The sequence below is a fragment of the Prenolepis imparis genome, unplaced genomic scaffold, assembly GCF_030444845.1.
Source record: "Prenolepis imparis isolate NDT839.2.m4 unplaced genomic scaffold, iyPreImpa1.0 SCAF_1, whole genome shotgun sequence".
NCBI classification, from domain to species: domain Eukaryota; kingdom Metazoa; phylum Arthropoda; class Insecta; order Hymenoptera; family Formicidae; genus Prenolepis; species Prenolepis imparis.
Genome location: NW_028141159.1, coordinates 20,452,567 through 20,473,770, shown reverse-complemented (window position 1 = coordinate 20,473,770; position 21,204 = coordinate 20,452,567). Strand labels below are relative to the sequence as shown.

The window sequence follows — 21,204 nt, the reverse complement described above, 5'->3', positions numbered from 1 at the left end:
TATTAGTGGATACCGCGATCGGTTGCATTGGACCGAATATTATGAATGCGACATTTCGCTCGCGCGTTTTGAACCCTTCCCTGTCCCTCCTCTCTCTTTCGAATAAATCTTCAATAACGCTTGCGGAGCTCGCGAGAATAATCGCGCGGAATTTTGCGCTTAATAGCGGAGATGCGCGTACAGTTACAATTTACTAAAAATACTAAATGTTCGCCGCGCGATTACGTGTGTACTGTTTAATTTAATCAATTACATTTAAACCATTCACAATGAGAACGTTGGAAAATGAAGGAGAGATATAATAACGTTTCCCTCTCTTTCCCTTTTAAAGCAACATTAATTGTTCAACACTAATTGTCATTCGTCTATCTATCTAAATACGTGGCACGTACGTTGTAATTGATTATTAATTATAATATGTATCTATATTTCATTAATTGTGTGATAATTAATCAATTGTCAGTTGTAACATCTATATTGATTATACCTATATTGCTGTAACCGAAATGATTAATCGCATCTACGTTCGGTGAGCTTACGAGAGTTTTAAGTAGGAATAAAATTGTCCTTCTCATCATTGACATATATTAACACACATACATACACATTTGACGATAATAATGTAGCGCAAAATGTTAAAAGAATGCGGTAATCGAAAGATACATCGAAGTACCGCTCTATATCTCGCGATTTTCGACTCGGATTACGGGAACGCTTCGATAATCCGTACACGACGACATTTCAATCGCACTGTAATCGGGCTATTCACATCGCCCGATCACAATTTAACCGCTAATGCTCGTTTGTCAGTCAACGACGAGATATTCCGCAGATCGTCGGCGAATGCGCATCGTCCATCGGCCACTTCCGATGACAAAAGTGATTTGTATCGCGTTTGAATAAATATCGTGTTGAATGTGTAACGCAACACGTATTACGTCGTACCGTTTCGAATTGATTTAACGTAATTAACGCTACATTTTAACGACAACCAGATGCGAAAAAGCGTGTTATTTACTGCACGAATTACGATGTTTTTTTCTTTTTATTTATAACACCGGCGCGTTATACGATCTTTTCACGAGGCAAGGTTTGTATCCTTATAGATAATAAAAAGGGCTAATAAAAATCCACAAGCGAGATGAAGGCGCGAAAATAAAGCTTCTAAATTTTTAGGTTCTATTTATTAGTTTTAAATTAAATTCGGTTTCACTTTAAATCAACTTTAATAACTGTATAACAAAAATAGAAATAGAAAAAAATGAAATAGAAAATTTATACGACATAAGTAGATGTCTATAAAAAATTAAATTAATACACACACACGTAAGTAAAAATATAACAATGTGTATCATGCGATCATGCATTCATAGGATCTCGGAATTCTCCGCAAATTTCCGGTTAGAGATGCCTCGCGTCGGTCCCAGCCGTCAGGAGGAAGAATAAATTGCAAGTGTAAATAATACAATGACATCCGTACGTTATTAAATCAAGATGATTGTTGGTGAAAATGACTTAAATTATAGCGAAACCAAGAAAAATGTACTTGTCAAAAAAATATTGCGAATGATCTTTGGACATATAAAATCTGATACTATATATCGTATCGATAATACAAACGAGAACAATTTTTTATTTTTAGAGAAAAATTGCATGGTGTAAATAATTCGATGAAAAAGCGGAGAAGCAGTATGTTACTGAAAGTTGGAAGGATCGTATACGTGATACGAGAGTATATCTTTTGCCGTAAAAACTTGGCTATGAATTCTGCCAACTTGTCGTTGTACAACGTGTTGTTCTGAACGTCGAGTAAGGGACAAGTGTAGCGCCGCGGGCAGCTGCACTTGTAGTCAAATAACGTAATATAACAAGACTTTGAGTGATCGTAAGTTTGCGTAAGAAGTAGCGAAGCTCTCTCGCGCAAGACGTGGAACAACTGAACGAATATAAGATACGCGAAGGATATAAACGGCGCGACTCGAAAGTCTAACTTTTCATTTTACCTTCTAACCTGTTAGCTAAAACCGACTCCCGACGTATAACTTGCCCTCTCAAGTTTAAGTTATTAAATCCAAGACATGTACATATCTCTTTCTCTCTCTCTCTCTCTCTCTTTCTTAGTAATTAATTTTCGCTTTAGATTTTTCCTTTAAAAAAAAAAAAACGTAAACTCGGTTTATCGTCAAAGAATTATTAGAGTCTCGATGTTTTTCTTCTAAATAAATCTTTACTTAAAGTGCTCTCCTTCTCAAGGAAGTCTTCTCTGAGAGGTCCTCTCTGAGAGTTCTCGAAGGAATAAATCTTTGTTTCGATTTCGCAAAGAGTCGTGGAAAAACATTCCGCGACTGGATAAAAATACCGCGTGGAAATTACGAGGGAAAGGGGAGGGGATATTTGGCGAGACGCGTGGACGCGTAAAATTCGCCGACAAACGCGATCGCAAAAGCTCGGCACGATAACAATTCAACGAGATCGATCTGATCTTTATACTCGTATGGGGGTAGCAAATGTATTTAACTCGCGCGCGCGCGAAAGCCAGCCTGTATAAAGTTCTCGGGGTGGATTTACGGCGACTCTCTCTGTCAGGGTGATTCGAAATTCTCTCTCTCTCTCTCTCTCTCTCGTGCATATTTCCATGGACGATGCGTGGCTCTTATATACACGATATCGATCGAAGCGCGTGGATCATTCAATTTTGCGGGATATAGGGCGAAGACAAATCGAATCAGGGAGGAAGGAGAAGAGATTCGGCCGCGTAATATCATTAAAAGCTGTCTTTTCGCGTTTACGCGAAACGACGACGCACCGTCGCGAATCGATCTTCTCTCTCTCGAATTCTGCTCGCGTGACACAATTGTGGTGAGACAAGTGAGATCATCATTACGTCATGAAATGCGAAACTGCGCAGCTATGTCATACAAATATAATATTGCGATTTGTAATACATGGCCGCAGAATTTTTCAGCCTTCCCCTCCTTCATTCTCATACTTTCTCTTCGATTTTATTACGAGTTATTCATATATTTTATCTATTTGTATTATTTATTTATAGGGTGTAACAAAAGTGTAGGTTGTTACTTCAGGAGGATATTTTACTCATTGAAATCAGCAAAAAAGTTTATATAAAAATATATGTCCAAAAATGATTTTTTAATTAGTCTTGCAAGGACGTTTGACAAGTGCTGCTTATAGACAATTTTTAGAAAATAATTTGCTCATTTTACATGAAAATGAATTTTTTTCTACTGTTTTGTATTGTTTTATTTTGTTGGAAGTAAAATAAATCGCTTCGTAATAATTATCTCAACTTTTAATCCAAACATGACTGTAAACGCATTTTTGGACATATATTTATATGGATTTTTTTGCTCATTTCGATAAGTAGAATACACTCCTGAAATGACCCACATTTTTGTTGTACTCTATATATATCTCTCACAATACTTGGAGAGATTATATAACGATATTCGGGATTTCCAATCCCGAATGTGCAGAGATGTGCGCGTCGCTACTCTATTAAGCTTTAAACGCCGCTAATTCCACCTTCATCGGAATTAATCGGCTTTCTCGGCGTTTGTAAAATATAATTGTTTCCACAGGCGAGAGAGAGAGAGAGAGAGAGAGAGAGAGAGAGAGAGAGAGAACGCGCGCGTGTGGATTATGGTATCTGCGTATCTTTCCACGCCTCGTCCAGGTGAGTCGTGGCGACGGCGTCACGATAGGCGGAATGTATCGCGAATGTGATCCGTGGATTACTTAATCCGGGGATTAGGGACGCGCGGCGACACTAATTAATGCGCTCCGACTCCGAACGGCGCAATATGCGCTTCCCTCCGAATGTGCAATGCATCGATCTGTGTAGCCCCTAACGTAAGGATCGTCGTATCGTGCTCGAATCGCGTGACTCCGAAAATCAATTATGTCATTCGTTATCCGGTTATCGGGACGAGCATAGATCGATAGAGTTACGGTCAGGTGTCTAGTTTGGTGGACTGTCTGAAATCTTCGTAATACGACTTTAAGCTGAATTTAAGGACTAAAATTATCTTTATATGTATTAAAAAGAGTTAAAATAGTCAAACTCGAAATAAAGTCGCGAATAAAAAATTCTTAAATAATTTCAGATACTATTTATTAGTTGAAAAATTAAACGTTTTGGTCTATCTTGAATAAATTGAATGAAAAAAATAAATAAATAAATAAAAGTAGATGAAATAAGAATATAACGATGTGTATTATGCAAAAAATTCCTTAAAGATTCGCGTCATTTATTTTATAAATTAGATCGCATAATTATTCGGAATTGATACATTTCGTTTACGATTATTTTATTATTAAATCGCGCGTTTGCTATACATAGAGAATTATTATTACGAATTTAATCTTCTCTTTCGTAACTTCAAATCGCGATCGAGAATAGTCTCTATAGTTTCTCCCGCAGCGGACGGTCCACAATTCGTTTGTTCGTTTCACATTTAATTAATCTCCCGGAAGTTGAAGCGGCCCATTTTAAAGGTCGACCGTCATCTAATCGAATTAATTACACGGCTCAGAAGAGACGTCCTATGCCGTCTGAAATGCATCAGGAAAGAAAAGATCTGTAGCGACGTTTCTCTCCAACGCGACCTGATGGGGACGAGATAGCGTTTCTCGATTAAGACATCGCTAAGGAAAATAGCTACTTCTTTTCGCTCATCGAAGACGATAACGTGCCGTAAAATTATTAAGCTGCGAAGAGTCGATTAGAATTAATTCGCGCAAAATTGCATAAAACCCGATTAATCGGTCCACCTTCCGATCGTCGAAGAATAAATCCGAAGCGACGATAAATGTTAAACAGCAATCTATCTCTAAAACCGTAATACGGATGGTAAAAGCGCTATCGCGCTATATCGAAAACGCTACAAATCAATTCTTGGGCACAAACAGATTAAAGCTCCTGTACAACCTTCTTCCGACAAAATTGCCATCGTTCGCGCGCGAGCGGGCATTGAATGGTTGGATTAACGGCCATTGCTCTTTCATAAGCCGATCGACGGAAATGACCCCCGCGAATTGCCTCCGCATTACGTATAATGGAGCGCGGCGAGAAAGGAATTACTTCGCGAAAAAAGCTCGCTTCAAGATATCGAATCGCTCGCGCGCGCACGAGAGATTCCATCCGTTCCCGTCCGTTGGACAAAAGGCAACTTCCTGTGTTACTCTGTTGTCTTCTTTTTTTTTCTCGCGCGCGATTGGATTGTTAAACTCAGTAAATTGCAGTAATTTCTCTTCTCTCCCTCTTTTCCCTCTCCCCTTCCTCCTGCTAGAAAGATTAAACGGTAAGAGAGTCATCCCCGTCGCGCGGAAATATATCGCGGTCACCCGGTTTAATATTTACTCGGAAAATACCGGATATGAATATACGCCCAAAATCCGTGTGTATTTAAATCAACGAATCGGAAAATTATCGGAGCATCGAGAAAAAATGTTTTTCCCATTCCGAGTATATACATTTGTGCGAGCTCTTCGAAGCTCTTTAAATTTTAACGAAGAGTTCTCGACGGATCTGTCGCGTCGTATAATTCAGCGAATTATTTAATTATTTAAGATAATAACGCGATAAAGAGTCAATTTAGATTCAAATTATTAACTTAAATCGAAACAAGAAACCTTGTTATTTGACTTATGTGGAATTGACATTTAGGAAATACTGTCACAAGCAAATATCGAACGAACGGACATGTATGACTCGCAGGTATATATAAAAAAAAATTGACTGACTGAATAAGCCATGAAAACGAACACGAGTTTTCACTCGAAAAAGATCGCTTGGCTACCATCGGCTGTCGAACTTGCAGCTGTATGAATGCGAAACCATCATGCAAATCAGATCGCGTTTCTGTGCGAGAATATCGGTTTTGGAAACTTTGATCGATGCCCGCCAAAGAAATTCGATTAATACATTCAAAAATATTCGCCGACCTCACGACTGACTCTGCAACGTTGGAATATTTATGGAATTTAGTCCCATTTATTAAATATCACAGAGAAATAGGCACGATATAACGTGAAATAAACACACCGTGCGGAAAGAGTTTCTCTCCCAAAGATAGGTAAAACGTACTTAACATTAATGTTCAATTAAAAGTAATCTTTTCACTGATTTTTATATCCTTTTTCCCTCAGCAAAAAGAGGTCAGGCTCGTGTATAAAATTAATTTTATTAAAAAATTTACCCGAAGCTTTATAGAGTTCGCTCTAATGGCGCAGTTAACACGCGGACACGAGAGATCGAGAGCGAAATCATCGAAGGAAGGGGACGAATTAATACGCTCGTTCATAGAGTACCGTCAATTTTAAAGGTCACGTTTCACGCGATGATACGTTTGCTCTTAAATTGACAGATTAAACGTGCAAAATAGGAGAAACATAGGAGTGAGACTTAATCCTTCAATTCCCATGGCTTGAATAAAAAGTTTTAATTTCTTAGAAAATTTTTTACATTAAATTGAGGAATAATTTTTAATTTTTGAAAGTTTTTATGCACCATAAAGAAAAAATAGGGTGTCACTTACAGATAACATTGGGCGGTGTCATGTAAAAAAAAGTGTCACCTATATGAATGACAGTGGGAATTGAAGGGTTAAGAAAGGAATAGAGAAATAATTTAATCTACGATAAACGATGTATTTTATGATACTCTCGGTTTTAATTTCAATCGCATTTTCGTTAGAGAAAAGCGTTTCTGTTTTCAACTCGGAATTACGCGTGAATAAGTAAGTTCGTTTGCGGATGAAATCATCACCTCGACTACCGCCCTGCATTTCCCTTATATATCCTTGTAAAAAACCAGCGCGCATATTTCCCTCGTGTGCGTTCCATAATATATTCATGCACAACCCTCGAATTCCATCTACCTCGTCTGTTCGATGAAAAATTGCAGCTCGATATGGCGGTGCATGTCACGTTCGGGCCACTGGCTGGTTAGCTGAGGAGAACATTTTTTTATTCCTCGAAAGCCACGGGCATCCCTTGCTTCAAGATCAACGTCGACATTTAATTTACGTAACATGCGACGAAGAATCTGCGCATCCAAGTGCGCGAAACGCACATTACTATATTGCGTCATGCCGAGCAAAAAGTAACAATGCGCTGCATTGTGTACCTTTATGCAAATACTGCAATATTTCCAGCTGACGGAGGGAATTGGAAAGGGATAGAGGAAGGGATAAAAAAGAAAAAGATTTCGCTCGCGCGACGATATTCATCCGCCGATAAAATTGCAAATCGCCCGGATGTTTAACCACTTTATCTCCCGCGTAGCTTCGGCAAAATGAAGCAAAGAACGGCGGCTCTTTCGTGAAATCGATTTTGACATAGCGCAGCGAAGCTATCGATACATTAATATTCGATAGGGATCGCGAGAGAGAGCGGTTAGCCTCGTGGTTTGCCTCGAGTAAAAGGGATGATGACAGAGTGGACCAACGTCGGAACGGAGAAAATGCATCGAATAAGTCGCGTGCCACGAGAGTAAATTTTGTATTAGTGCATTTTAGATCGGTAAAAACCCTAAGCTTGCCTAAACGGCAGATTTTGAAAGAATGCCTTTGAGGCGGTTCGCGCTTCTCGTTCAAAAGGATTCCCCGTCGCAATATTAAATCGCGCATTCGTATCATGCTTGCGAGAAATGTGCCAAAGTAACAAAGAGGATTTCGTACGGAAATGTAATTCCTTCTATTATCTCGTGATGAAATAATTAATGCAACCCGACAGAGATACACGTGCGTACTTATATAATATATATATATAAAGATTCTTATTAATTAATTATTTATGCATATTAATTATTTATGTATTAATTAATTAATTAGATATGTTTTTATATTTTTATTAATTATGTAACATTATATATTATTAATGAAAACTCGGTATCGGTATGATATCAGATCTTTCTACGAAGAAATCTAGCATTTACATTTTCGCGCGAGATAATTATTGTATGTATCCGATGATAATAATAAGTAAAATAGTAATAACAATAATGATGATAATAATAATAACAATGTGATTGCATTTCTCGACTTGTTCGTTAAATGAATTTCGCAAATGGCTACGAATATTTCGCTATTAATAAACTTTCAACATCGAAACTCTCTCTTTCAATTCAAGTCGCTTTGTTAATGTAACACAATTGTTCCATCGTCTATATGTACGATTAAAATAGAATATTCTCGTAAAAGAGTATCGGTGTATTAATATAACACAAAATATATATCTCGGTATATTAATACAGCACTCACCCCGTATTCGCGCGTCGAAAGGTTAATGTACCAAATCGTAAAAAAAATTTCACAGTTTGACGTATAAAAATTAAACGCACACGTGCGGATCTTATAAATATGCCTTTTTTTCGAGTAGACGCGGAGAGGAGATTCTTTCGGAAGAAATTTCGCGTGCTTTCGAAGAGATAAAGTTTTCCGCGATTCCCTTATCTTCCTCTTCGGGGACAGCTAGAGGCAGCCAGCGAAACTCGAGTATTAATATTCAATTTACGGGCTGTACTGATGGAATGACGGATAGGATATATACCTTACGGTCCTCGGAGAACTGTACAGTCATGGCAAGGAGTTCGCGACGTGACCGTCCTAATTTCGTTAGGTTTCAATTCATTCTTGAGCAGCGACTGCTCCGTCGTCTCAAGACGCGCAATCAGTCGAAGATAATCAAGAACAGAGTTCTCGAGGACGATTCTCTCTCTTTCTCTCCCTTCCTCTCCCTCTCTCACGACAAACGCGTTTCCGCGTTCGCGTTGAGGATATTATTTGATTGATTTATCAATTTTTTTCCTCCGAGCGCGGGTTTATAGTCGTTCATATATATGTCGATAAAAAATTGACGGCTGCAATGACGACTCGCGCCTGCCTACGCTATTTTAATCGTCGACTTGTCAATAACATCGTTCATCGATACGATGACCCATACTATTTTAAACGCGCATTTGCGAGGCTGCGATTTTCAATCGGAGAAAATGCAAAATTAAGCTCGTCGTCTCGTTCTCGACGAATTCGAAATTAAGTTGTTCGCAAAAAGAGTCCTTTATTTACTCTACAAACGTATTACTAGAGAGATATCGCTACGTATATATCTCTTTCTCTCTCTGCAAAGCCGTGTAAATCCGTCATTCGTATGAGATATCACCGTATATCCGTTCATAAAGCTTCGTAGCTTGTACTACTTGTTCATAATACACCGTATATCTTGCAATTTGCGCAGGACCATAGCTCCGTTCTTCGTTTTCTCGAAAACGTTACATTTCCCATTATCTCTATACGTACAATATATACATATATATATAGATACTATTTTAAACGCGCATTTGCGAGGCTGCTGATATATATATATATATATATATATATATATATATATTTATACATACACATTGATAGACGGCGAGGGTGTACATGTTGCGCGCGGGTAGCAACATTGAAATACGTTTAGTAATTTACGGCATGCACCGAGCTCCCGTGAACAATGGAGGAGAGAGATCTTACGCACACGAACGTATCCGTTGACCGTGAGAGCGATGCCGCGAGGCAGGTAGACAGGCAGAAATGCATAAAACGCGGCGGTGGTAGCCGGAGAGTTAGGGGTGGATGGAAAGAAGCGGCGTCGTGTCTAACGGGAGTTATCACCGTCTACCGGAAAGAGCAAGCGTCGGGACGCAGACAAGCAAAAATGCATACGGATGTGGAGGAAATATGCAACCCAGCGTGCGCTGCGTCTCTAACGCGAACCGGACATTGCATCCATTATTCGAGCCGTGGACCGAGCTTATCGTATATATAGGAGAGTAGCGTATATTTTTTTATATATAGCGCTTATATGTATGGAACGGAGATTTCCGCGAGGGAGAGTTTTTCGTGAGAAATTTTTAAAATTCAGCGAAATTCTCTCGGCTCTTTTTGTTTCAGTTCGTATACCAACGTCAAGAGTAAACTCTGTTTTTTGTATCGCAGACGTCCTGGAGAGATCTACGACTCTTCCCTATCTATTCGTTTCTCTTTTTTCCTTTATCGACTCTTGTATGGTAGATATATATATATACTGGCCATCGCGTCCCTGGACGTAAAAGTGTAACGGAAAGTTGGCCGATGTAGTGTGAACGTATTTATCCGATAGCGGAAATTTTTTATTTTCGCCAGAAGTTTCTCTCTCTCTCTTTCTCTCTTTTCACGGATTTTTTGAAGCTTGGTATTGTGACATGCGCGAAAACCGGTAGGAGACGATATTGCATTCGCCTCACGGAGTCTCAAGGATTTATTAAAAGTTCATTCGTGTGTCAAAGCGGTTTCTTTCACAAGTTTTCTTCTGAAGGGTTTAGGAGAAGCTCGATCGCGTCGCGTGCCTTTAACGAAACAACTGGTAGCTCGATTCACTTTTTGCCATGAAAAATGTCGCGATAATCGCAAAGCAGACCGCGTGCTATTCTCCTCTTCGGACTATCTTCGTCCTTTATCGTTCATAAAAAATCCCGTTAATCTCATTGTGTAAGGAAGAGCGCGGAGCTTTTACTCTCTCTCCCTCTTTCTTTTCCTCCCTCTCTAACCCCTTCTCTCGTAATCGCTATTTTATCCGCTGGGCTTCCTTCCAGGAGCGACTGAATAATTCACGTGGCCGCTTCGAAGTATCCGAGATCGGAAATCACTCGCCCGGAGTGCGATTTTTACTTTAATAATCGCGCCCTTTTAAAGCACACACAGACACACGCGAGATATATAATTTACTAATTAAAATTTCTGAATAATAAATCGTCTTTCGCGAGAATTAAATTCCAAAGACGATGTTAAAGATTATTCGTTCCACAGATTGAAATATACGATCGCATTACTTCGGAATAATTTCGTTCCGTAACTACTCGACACACTCGAGGTCGAAATAAAACAGCCACGGAAGTAGAGCGCCTGTACATTAGGAAGGGAAAAAAAAAGGTCGCGGTCGCATTAATACCTCGCGAATACGAGTTGATAGGGAGGGACGCATGTATACTGCTCAACGTATAACGATAATTAATAGTGCCACATGATATTACCATGATATTTCCATTTGTTTCGAAGCTTTCGTGCTGCGACAAGATTGTCGCCGGGCACGGAAAAACGACTAATTGCTATTCTTTACTTGAAATAAATCACTCTCCCGAATGCGCACATACATACAGACACATACACAAGCGCAACATTTGATAAATGTAATAATGCGCGATAATGCAGTTCTTTCGAAGCCTCTTGGATATTTTTCTTAATAACTCTCGGCGTCGTATATATGTATGTACGTATATAGATGTTATTCTGGTATTTTTCTCCCTTTCGCGTGTTTCTAATTTATAGACGATATCACAACTAATTGACTTAACGACTTGATAAATGAAAAAAAAAAAAAAAAAGAATCGTGCTCTTGATTCTTGTGTATATATATATATGTATATGTAATATATATATGTACATATATAATATATTTGTGCTCGATAATTTATACAGTTAATGAGATTGCGAAGATGCATCCTCTGAGGATTTAGAGAAAGAGATCGCAGGAACAACATCTCGCGCTTGTGAATGTTGCTCGCACAAATGTAATTGTATTCTGCATTATTTAAATGGAAATTAAGAGAGCTGTACGCGATATAGAATGAAAAGAGATAAAATATGTATAGAATGGATCGGGAAATGTAATACAAGTGAAAAGAAAATACCTCGTGCAACATAAGTCGAAAGTATGTAAAATATCAAATTTATAACATATATTTATTTTAAAGCTTGAATAAATTTTTCTTTCCCTTTTTTTTCGAAAAATCTCATCTTATTTAAGTTTATCGTACAATTTCCTCTAACTAGTAACTATTTTTATGCAAACTATTGTTGTAACTACACTCCTTCTTTCCTATACTTTTACTAGTTGCTCGGAAAAGACGCTCATCTAAAGTTAAAATAGAAGGTTGTTATTGTGCCATTATTTTTTCCCGAGCACACTCGTGACATACATACATACGTGTACATATAATACTCTAATATAATTAGTATTTTTGGTACGCAAATCTATTGACTATATGATTTGACTTTGCGTTGGAGTAGCTTTTAAAAAGGCTTTAATCAATTATTTCCGCGTTCTTCAATGAGCATTACAATAAACCGCCTCTGTGACCTCGGTCCTTGTACTCGCTCTCTGATATAAATATTATAATGCGATATAATTATGCGCGCATCCTCGACCAGACTCAAGTAGAATCTTTGCGAGGAGAAGGTATATATCTTCCCTTTCCTATCGTGTCTATACATTCAAGTTTGTCGTCAACGATGTTTTTCTCGTTACGGTGTATAAAGTCGTCTATAAGAATTGTACGTCCAGTTGGCGATTTTAATCCAACAACTCGTTTACTCTACGAGATATACGCGAGAGAAGCCGAAAAAATTAATCAGTCATTATTCGAGACTTGGCGAGAGGTCGAGCCAATTTCCTTTTCGCTGCCGTTGCATTCGGAAGCTTTTACTCTCTCCCCTTTTCTCGCAGCAGCGTGCGAGTTTCCCATTAGAGAGGCGCAGAAAATGAGAAAGAAAAACAGAGACGGAGAAGAAAGAATCACCTACCGGCTTAAGCCGTCGCATGCGAATATCCCGACAGGCCGGGCAAGTCGGGATCCGTCGTCCCGTCGCCGTCGATATCGATCGACGATCCTCGTACCAGCTCGCTCGCGGGACCGTCGACGATGGAAGTGGCGTCAGCAGCAACGGCAGCCTCCGTTCGGCAAGTTGTTCGATCACGCATCACCAGACAGTTTCACAGCACTACGTGCAGAGCCCGTCGATCTTTTTCCCCCCTCCGGGCTTCGTTATATAGCTGCTCGCGCGGCTCGTCCGCTCTTATCTAGCCGTTAGTTAACGAGTTAACGGATTAACAACTTCCTGGCGCTTGAGGAACTGGCTGAGGGCGATCGAAATCAAACGCGATCTCGCGCGCGCGCCTCCCTCCGCCTCGAATCGATCCTGGATCGAGAAATATCGTTTTGTCGCGGATATCGTCTTCTTCGTCGCAGCATTTACCTCTCTCGCGCACCCTCCTATACGAAAAACTTGGACAACGTGTTCCTTTGACACAGCATCGGATCAGTCTCTCTCCTTCCGGTCACTTTTCTTTTTCCTTTCACGCGGGCCGAAAAAAAAATTTCGCGGGAGATCCTCTCCGTTCCTTCCTCGTTTGGAAGACGCGCAACCGCGTCCTGTTGCTTCGAATTTCCCGTCGGCGGGATAGCGAGCTTTCGCTGAGGGTGGAAGAGTGGTTGAAGGGGAAGAAGTGGTTGGGTAAACAGATAGAAAGAGAACGAGAGCGCGCGCGCGAGATAGAGAGAGAAAGATAGAGAGAGGAAGGGGAGGAGAGGGAGAGAAAAAGGAAGGCAGAGAAACGCGGGGCACTCGTGGACTCGCGAAGCGACTCGTGGAGCGTCGCGACGCAACGCAACCAGGCCAGCTGAACGTTCGTCGTGCGACTAGACTGGGTTCTTGCCGTTGACCTGGACCCGCCTTGCGCGGCGCAGGCGCCGCGCCGCCAAATTACACTGCCCTATCCTATCCGGAAAACCGGCGGACGTGTGACGTAACGTACATTGTAACGCCCTTACATAGAGAAATCGTGCTTACGCACGCTCTACGCCTACACTTCCGTGCGTGGAACGCGTTTCCGGTGTCCGGTAACTCTGTCTCTCTTCTGGTCGTAATCCGCGAATTTTCCGCCGGATGTGGGCGGTCGAGAAGCGCGGTGATTGTCGACCGGATCTATATAAGGAGAGAGAGAAAGATCTCCGAAAGAATATTCCGATCTCTGAAATATCGCTTTGGAAATATCCACAATCTAAATGCCCTGCCTTCATACATATGAGAATGCATTCTTATCCCTGGATCTTTCGATAAAGCGCGGATCTTTTTCGTTATTGACGGGAAATGGTGCGAGAGCCGCGCGAGATGATATTTGGGAAAGGTCAATTTTTCCTGGTTAGCAAAAGAGCTTTTCTATAGTAGAAAGAAAAAGAAATAAGTATCATGATGCTATTACAAGGATATTATCTGATAACCTGTAACCTTCTCAAATATGTGATTCTTAAGGTATGCATCATTGCGATTGTAATTGTGAACAAATTTAAGAGTAACATTTGAGAAATATTTCCAAAATATTTTTACAATATTCGAAAATGATTAAAATATTGAAAATAAAGTAATTAAAATAATTAATATATTATGTTGCGCAAACATCAGAGAGGCAACGCGCGCCTTTAAAAATATTTATAAAACATTATGCGAGAGAAAAAAAGAGGGAAAGAGAACAATTGAGAAAGAGATGCATATAAAATCAACGTTTCGAGAAATGTTTATTACTTACTGGGAAATATTTTTCCCGCATAATCGTTTCCTCAGCCATCACGCGACTGCTCTCTTTTCCTTTCCTTTTTTCCCTGAAACTTTAATCGCGATTGACTGAAACGCTGCATGCATTCACGTCACTCTCTTGCGAGTTTAACGCGACAGTGGCAATTGATTCAGAGGTAATTCAAACTCTCGGATGCGATATTTCGCAGGCGCCGTCGATCGTCGCCTCCTTTTACGGACGTTTAAACGGGGACTCGAGCGTAATTTTAACGCGAAAGTAATTCGAGGTGATCCTATCCCCCAGTATTGCGTTATAAAGAACGGAAGTGGAGGAGGAGGGAAGTTTTCGGAAAAATCTTTCGGAATAGTTTTTAGGTCGTTCCTCGGCGCGACGCTTCGTTGCGATAATGCGAGATAAAATACCCCGAGGATACTTGACTCGGTAAACGATGACGGATTACTCCGCCGAGAGTCTTTCGATTATCCGAGCGGAAGAGAGACCGGCGGGATGCTGCTCAAATCCGGACGAATCCGTTAAAGATCGCCCTTTAAGCCCCTCGCCTTAAAGGAGAGGATCGTCTATCTCCTTCTCTCTTCGATTCGCGAGACAAGTAAAGAATAATTCATCAATCGGGAGTCTTTGCACCAAGAGCCGCAAAGGAACGAGAGCTGTCTCTTTTACGTTCTCTCGTCGCATAAAGCCACCATTGTTGCTAAAAACAGCTCATCCGTCGCGAGATCCGCGTGAAAACAGTCCTTGCCTTCACGTCTCATCCTTCACGTGCGTGGCAGAAAATCGAGAATCTCAATTACGCGCGGCCTATTCGTCATTCATCGATGGGAGAACATTACGCGAGAGAGCCAAGTTGATCTTAACTTATAATTATTATACGCGCATGCGCGTATTACATACTCCATCATGTGTTACACGTAACTTCGACGTAGAAAATACTCGTAATATCATTGTACGAGAAAAGTATATACGAACGCGGTCAGGAAGACAGAGAGAAAAGGAGAGTCTTTGCTTTCTAATATCGACTATTCATAAAGCCCGTTTTCTCGTCGCCAAGCGTGGCTATAGATTATTTAAATCCCTTTCTCGTGAACATTTTATGAGAGCGTGGAGGTACATATGCATCTGTCCAATTTTTCGGGGACAGACATTATCTCGGCATTCGAAATTCGCAGCAACAAGTGTTGGGAGAATCGAAAGGTGGTTCGCACCACGCCGAATTATTCGCGCACTCTCTCACCTCTGAATACTCATTGTGTCGCGCTTTCGTTATCATTGCGGAGCAGAAATCCACTGTGTGTTGTGCGATATATATATATCGCATTCAAGAATGAAGTGACTCTTGACTCGATCGTGCGCGGGGATTTCGATTGACGAGCTAGAGAGCTCCCATTAGCATGCGAATAATACTTACGTAATGAGAAACATCTCCCGAGTCGAGCTCGCGCTACGATATGCGAAAGTATAGTATAGTATAATGATACGATTGGAGCGAAGGTAAAAGAAATAATTTAAATATTGGAAATATAAATATTTACGTAATAGAAAATGTTTATTTCCTCGATTGCCATTTATAAATAACGTGAAAAAAGTAAAATAATTTATATTTATAATATTAATTAATTAATTAATTAATTACATTATATTTATACATTAATTAAAATTCAATTTTTAAAATACTCTGTTGAATTCACTCTCTAATTAAAAATAAATATCTCAAATATTTCGCTTGTTAGAGATTTTAAATGATCGATTGAAATAATGTTTTCCTTCATTATATGAATTTAACAATTTTAATTATTGCATTTTAAGTAAACATTTACTTTGTATTTTTATTTACGATCCTCACAAAAAGTTAAATTTTCCAGTAACGTTTTATTTAAACGAAACTATGTAAATAATGATTTTTAATAGGCTGCATTTGAAATGTACCCATTTACTGCACATACTTTAGGAGCTTTTATTTTGCAATATACTATTTTAATATTGACTTCACTATTTTAATATGCCATATTTATGTGATGAAATACGTGAAAGGGGAAAAAGGCGGGACCGATTTGTCATACATTTCTTTTTCCCGCAGAAGCGGCATATTTATCTCATTCATATAGAGAGTGCATGTCGACGTTCCATTTATCATACATTAATGGATATAATCGACGTCGTCGATTTCACGAAAAAAGAATTACCGTTCGTTAGATTAATGGCGGAAGAATCAGAAATTACCGTCGCGATATATCGGCAAGATCTTCACAGTTAGCATCGATCGAATCCCTTAGACTCTGTTCGTTCGTCAGTTTTTTACGTCGAAATTTAATGCACGAAGATAATCCGGGTACACGATACTCTGGCTTTTGTATCGGCAAGCATTTATCTTTCAACGTCAATAAACCAACTTTAATGATGGAAAGATGAGTGCAACGAAGATTAAATGATGCTTTCTCTGAAAATTTATTGGCGCGCAATATTGCGCGTTAAAAGTCTGAAATATCCGAAACGCGAAATAAAGCTGCCTTCGCATTTCTCACGTCGACGCTGACAGAGATGGCTCTTAATTGTAGTATAAAAACGGTACGTTATAATTATATTATATATATATATATATATATATATATATATATAATTCTAACAGTAAAAATGATATCACAGAAATATATATTATCTTTTCATAGAAAATCTCGTCGTAGAGGCATTATTAAAATACATAAGGGAACTTTCATTAAAAGGAACGTCCCCTTCTTTTACCCTTTTTAGCTGATAAATGGATGGATAACTGATTGGCGTAAGAAGATAATAAAGAACGATGATAATAAAGAGCGATAATTTTTTATATCGAGATGTAAAAAGAACTTACACGAACTTTAATTAATGTAACAAATCGTACAGCACGAGATATATTACGAGATATGTTCTGTACAAATTCATTAATCATATACCCCGTATATATATATATAAAAATGAGAACTGCGCAGCGAGATTGTATATATATATATATATATATATATATATATATATATATATATATATACAATCTCGCTGCGCAGTTCTCATTTTTTATTACTCGCTCGATCTGTATCGTGCATTCATTGCTCGTAAGAATGAGGAATCTATATTTCAGCGGCGATTAAAAAATTTCAACGACACTCTTGTCGTCGTGATCAATCGCGAGAGGACTTTCAATTCGAATTCATTCCGAAGGCGCTTATCATCGTGATAACGACGATACTCCTTATCGCGTCATTTTTCTCTCGTTCGATGAACGCTTCTCCCTCGCATGCACTCTATTACTCGAGAGAATAGTATAGTATAGCGTGATATTGATTCGACGATCGCCGGCGTCAAAGCAGATACGTAAAAGTTCGCGCTACTATTAATTTCCCGACGTGAGTCCGGATCCCGGCCACCCTCTGTATAAAGTCCCCCCTGAGGTCGTTAAAGCGCGGCGATCGATCGGAGGAGAAAGAGGAGGGTAGGTGAATGGAATTATGAAGTTTACGTGCCCGCGAGTTCACCATGAATCTCACCGGTGACTTTGCCCCCCACGATATTTGGAATCTAAGGTAGTTTCGGCTGCGAGCGGCACACATAACTGGAACTATATGTATATACCGGCTTGGTCGCTTAAGCGTTAGTTAAACTACTCGAACTCGCGTTTACGTAGTCCGAGAGGTTCGCAAATGGGCAAGCGTGGAATCGAAAGGCCGAGAGAAAACTTAAAGTCCGACGTGCCGAGATACTTTATCGGGCCGACGATGCTATCGATCGAAATAATCTATAATCTATTTTTACCGAGTTACGAGAAAGACTAAAGATTTCCTCGTAATTTTAGATCAAATTAAATACACGACCTTAATGTAAATAATTTAATCCTGAAAGATCTAACTTGAAGCTCCGACGGATAGAATATTACTCACTTCTCTCTCTCTCTCTCTCTCTCTCTGTCTCTTTTGAAGGTAAATTAGATAGATAAATTACAGAAAATTAATTTTCATAGAATTACATCTCAATGTGCGCATAATAATTTGCTATAAGAGGAGTACATACAACTTTTAAAGTTAAATGAAATACATAGAAACATTATATATACATATTTATTACATATTTATTAGAGAGAGAAAATATACGTGAATATATATTAAGAATACATATATATATGTAATTCTTTTTATATAGATTTACATAAAGTCTTCATGATTTTAATTAAAACCGTTAATTAGGATCGTAGAAATGTCTTCTTCGGTTAAACTCGCAGACATTCGAGTTTCGGAATTAACATCGCAAGTGTCCATCAAGATTATACGGAAATACCCGGGCAATCGCAATGTTTCGAAGTAGAGAGAACGTAGTGCGTTTCGCTGTTCTCTCGTTCGACGCAAAATTGATCCCCGAAATTCGAGCCGTTCGACACGTCAAATCCACGCAACGATATTCCTGCGAGAATACCAAGCGCCTGCTATCTGTAAACTGTCTATCGACTGGAATTTCCTCCACTATACACACTCAATAACGCTACATATGTGTATATATGTGTGTATACATACATATATGTAATATATATATATATATAATATTATATGTATGTATGTATGTATATATGTACATACATATATAATATATAGCCATTTCTAATTTCCCATGGAGATTTCATCTCGCTAATGCGGGCGCGCTGTGAAACATCTTGAGAGGAACTTGCAATTAAAGAACCAACAAGAAAAGTCAATTAAGTTTAGAAGCGTATATTTTTCAAGGGAAAAACGAGAGAAACGCGATCTTTTATTTATTTATTTTTTTTTCGGAATAGATATTACTTTCAACTTGAAACAAGAGATTCTAAAGAATAGTTAACTCGCATAGAAATATTTATAAATCGATTATTCAGTCAAGGTATTTATTTTAATTTACTCTTTAATTGATGTATAGTAGAATATATGTATTGTCAATAGTACACAAGAACTTACGTTTCGCTACGAGGCTTTTGAACGCGCAAGAGTTTTGCCGGAGAATCTGACTGATCATTTAGTTCGTCTTAGAAGTGCCATTGCTTCGCTGGCCTTTCAGAAATTGCATCGCTGAGTGTCGAGAGGACTGAGGGCCTTTGCCGGGACTTTGTCGGTACCGGCATCAATAACAAATAGAGAAACGACAGCGAAGCTCGCTGCAACCGTGAGCTTTTTGATAAGATGACGTTATTACTACGAAAGCGATATCGCGATTGTGGTATAACTTTGTGCTTGTGGACGAGGGACTTTTAAACTTTAGGGAGCATTAAAAGAGAAAAAGAGAGAGAAGAGAGGTCATGCAATAAATTTTTCAAATAATCTCAGCAGAGTTCAATGCACCAGGTCAGGAGTTATCGAATCGTGGTTTAAAGAGTTTTATTTTAGATTAAAGGGTTTTCACATCTCGCGAAATAGAGAGCATCCGCGAGATTGGGACGTCCGCCCCTATCAACAAAATAAAACCTTTCGCTGTCTACACACAAGTCCAAATAACCTTTGGTTTTCAAACCGTTCGACAATAGTTGAAATTTCCCCGACTCGGTCTGTAACGTGTCGAACCGCGACATATCCCCCGTAGTTTCGATGTGGATGTATGTGTGTGCGGTCTCATCCCGAATGTATTTTAGAACTTTCCGATTTTATCGATTGGCTATCGTCCGTCGGTTTTGTTCCAGATAGAGATCGGGAATAGGATTTCTTTCTGTTGCAGTTGCTAACCGCGTGCGCGCGCAATTACATTATTTACTTCCTAACTAAATCCGCGCGACCGCGATTATATTTTTTTCCAAAATAGACGCGCACACCAGAGTTACCAGGACGGGCGTAACAATCGCAGAGGGAACTTATTTTTGCGGATTTGCTAGATTTCGAACCAAATCCGCGGTACGAACTCTTATCGATGCGCCGGTTCCAAAGTCGGCTTGAACTCGTTTTTGTTCGGTTCCATAAGTCGCGCGGTTTTTGTCATTTAAATTATAATCACGTCGGACAGAAGGAAAAATGAATCATCTCGGATAAATGGAAGCGTAGATTTTGCTACCGCATGACATGGAAAAAAAAAAAGCGCTCGAGAGCCGCTTTTGTTTTTCGTTCATCGTTTCCATCTTGTAGACAATTTCGGGAATTTTCCGGGAATTTTTGAACGAAAGAATTTGAACTGCTATTTCGTTATTTCAGAATTCTTTCGCATTTTATTGAATCTTCAGGCAATAGGTTAATCGAGTTCCTTGTTTAAATTGCTTGAGAGACAAGGGCATAAACCGAAACCCGTTATATAAAGGCTGATGATTAAAATAATGACGTAACTCGATGAAAAGTGCGCCTCGCATAATGAGAAACGCGTAGCGATTTTCCGATAATTTCGCGTATACGCACAGACTTTTACACGCGCCAAGTCAAAGTGGATTTCGCTCGATGAAGCACATTAACCACGAGAGTAAGAGAGAGAGAGAGAGAAAGGGAGGATTCGCGCAAATGTTTCGTCATTCACTATACTAGCCACTCGTTTATCAGCTGTATGTTATTAGAAAATCGCGCAATGAATCTGCATAGGCGTACGAGAACTAATACTGTATCACTTTTGGCGTTTTATTATGTAATTACGTAGGTTTGGTGCTTTCCTCTTTGACATTTGGCTCACAACGATCCTCTTTGGGATTTCCACCCTCGTATATACGTACATAGAGTGTCTGGATACCCCGATTTTTGGAACGTTGCTTCTTTTCGGATTTTCAGCCCTTCATACACATTTTCGGCCTTTCTTATTCATTTATTATTCGTCGTTTTTATTACTTTAACACAC

The 21,204-nt window shown here is 39.3% G+C and overlaps 2 protein-coding genes across 5 annotated transcripts in view; one reads left to right on the top strand and one right to left on the bottom strand.

Moving 5' to 3' along the window:
* Window positions 1–13,504, bottom strand: part of 5-ht7 (5-hydroxytryptamine receptor 7) — a 114,392-nt gene extending 100,888 nt beyond the window's left edge. For all 4 annotated transcript variants that reach the window (XM_083037074.1, XM_083037081.1, XM_083037077.1 and 1 more), the window contains exon 1: window positions 12,621–13,504. The gene's annotated coding sequence lies outside the window, so the exon portion shown is untranslated. The remainder of the gene's footprint in view (window positions 1–12,620) is intronic.
* LOC145935602 (uncharacterized) overlaps window positions 1–21,204 on the top strand; it is a 177,090-nt gene that overhangs the window by 56,077 nt on the left and 99,809 nt on the right. The window lies entirely within an intron of this gene.